Consider the following 2750-nt stretch of genomic DNA (forward strand, 5'->3'; position numbering starts at 1 on the left):
GTGCACGTAGGTTTATAGTGTACAGGAGTGTCTTTCGGTGACATATGAGTGTCAGCCCGTTTGGGTTGCTATGACAAACTACCACAGACTGGGCTCTGCTCTCAAGTCCTGATCACCTCTCAAAGGCCCACCTCCTAATACCATCATCTTGGGGGCTCGGTTTCAACACATGAATTTTGGGGGGACACAGACATTCCGTCTATAGCAATGAGTGTCTGTCTGTGGCTGTTGACTGTGGGTCCACATGTGTGTGCCACACACACTCCTCCTTGGCGCAGCCAGCTGCTGGTTAAATATTGATTGTGTGAGCTACGGGCGTGGAGAAGGGAGTGGCAAGATCTCCCTATGAAACGGCGCCAGAGCAGTTATAGAGTAACGCGTCTGGGAATAAATGAGAGAATAGTATAGATGAGGTCGGTGTATACTTTAGAAAAGCAACCAAAAACGGCAGCACACTTGGGAAAAATTGGCAAATTTCCTGCTCCACAGTAACTCAAGGTCAGCTCTGGGTGCCTCCTCTGGGGCTTTGCTGTTGTTTTTAAACACGTTGCTGGTGTACGTCACATCTTACCAGAAGTCTTGTGATCTGCAGATCACCTGGGTATTTCTGAGCCGACTTGGACTTTGCTCTGAAATCCACTTTCTGCCAAGGCAATAAACAAGTTTACAAGAGCAGCGGGTTTCCACGCAGTCTCAGGGTGACTGGTCTGGAAGCGTGTCCCGGACAGCATTTGGACCCCCCGATAGTCAGGCGGAACATGCCCAGGCAAAGCAGGGGCACAAAACAAGAAAAAAGAGGAAGAAAGTCTTGCTTTGATGAATTCTGGATAGGCAAAATTTTGCAGTCAGCAAGTCTGGAAAGATTTAATTTCAGCACACAGAATTTAGTGTTTGTGTGGGGAGATAATATTAAAACACAATCTTCTCAGAGCTTGGAGACTAAAAGTCTGAGAACACATCTGCTACAGAGAGGATCTTCCAGCATATCACCCCGGGGGTGGGTGGGTTTGCCCTCCTTGGCCAGCCACACTCTCTCAACCCCCCCGGGCCTGGTGTTGCAAGACAGAATCTTTGGAACATTACAGAGGAGGAGCAGTCGGAGAGTAGGAGAAGAGCCAGGCTGAGCTGGGTCACAGCTGCCCAGAGAGGAGAGAGTTTCAAGAAGGAAGCGGGCATGGTATCAAAGGCCACAGGACCTTGAGGGAGGATGAGGAATGGGAAGAGGTCACTGGATTTGAAATTAGGAGGCCTTGGGAGATTACTGGGGAAACCTCCTGGATGGCTAAGGCCACACATCACTCATCCTGCCTCTCCCTGTTGCTGGGCCGCAGCAGCTGCTGCATGTGGCTCTTTAGTCTTCCTCACCTCCCTCTGGGCTCAGGGCACTGTAGTTCCAGGGAGGGGGTCACCAAATCAAGGCAGTTTTCTTGAAAAAACATCAAAAAGGAAAATATTGCCCGGTAGAATTGTATTGATGCTCTGATTAGAAGTAGCAATGTGTCCCTTGAACGCGGTAGGAGGCCACTGCGACCATGAGCAATGGCGAAAACCGTTTCCATAGCAATGACAGGTTTCTAAACGATTATTGCACCTCTTTTCCCATTAGCTGGGAAGGATGCTCCGGCCCTCTGTGCAATGGGCCCCCTAGAGCCAATTTAGCATGTGAAGAAAAGGGGCTGAGCTGAAAGAGGGTGTCCTGTCTGTTTGGCTGGTTTGGTGGTTTTGTTATTGAACAGCTTCTCTTCCAACCCCATCCAATTTGCCCTGGCCACAGGAACATATGGAAAAAGCGGAGAACTCTGACACCATTCAGTAAAGATTTCTAGTTCAGCTTACTTGGATCTTAAAATCAAATAGACCTTCCACCTAAATTTGTCTTCTCTTAAGACCATATGCTACTGGAGAGAGAGCAGATATGAGGGGAATAGGGCATTCTGTCATCACCACTTCCTCACAACCCCACTCCTGTCCATTTGAAGACCAGAACATTCTCTTTGAGGGCACACCCTATATCTTGTTTATTATTATATCCCTCGCACCGAGCATAATTCCTGGTACATAGTGGGTGCTTATTAGTGTTTGTAGAAAGAAATAAGTGAGAAGAAAGAAAAATATTTTCTTCTATGATTTCTTCTCTTTATCCCACCCCACACCGTATTTCAGAAGCACAACAGCAAGGCAGCCTCTGAAGCTTTCAAGAACATTAGTCAATTTCCACATAAGATATAGACGTGTATTGCTAGAAGTTTGCATATAACCCAGATGTTCCTTTCAAGGAACATTAAATAGCAAATAAAGCCTTCGGAATTGCCTGCCTCTTCCCTGGCCTGTTTTGTGATTTCCTCGAAGATTGTCCACTTGTGGATGCCCAGCTGTGCTGGTGGTAATCGATGGTCTCTGTCCTTCCTCCCCAGACCAGGGCTCAAAGGAGGGAAGGCATCCTGAATGTCACTGTCACCTTCAAACCTCTCTGTGATTCCGCGTGCCTTTTCTTCTCTCTCTTTGTGCATCTTCCTCACGTTCACAATGATCCCCCACATCTGAAATTGCAATTATAGATTCTTATTTTTGCCTCTAAGCTGGACATAGTAATAGACTACATTTGAAAGTAAATGAATCAGTTGGTAAATGCAGGAGATGTGATGTAAATACATAATACATACATAAATACATAATACACTCAATAACACTTAGTAAATGCCTGAGAAGGCTGTAATTACAAATTAGAATAGGCAATCCATGAATTTAAA

This window comes from Diceros bicornis, chromosome 14, assembly GCF_020826845.1.
Source record: "Diceros bicornis minor isolate mBicDic1 chromosome 14, mDicBic1.mat.cur, whole genome shotgun sequence".
Lineage (NCBI taxonomy): Eukaryota > Metazoa > Chordata > Mammalia > Perissodactyla > Rhinocerotidae > Diceros > Diceros bicornis.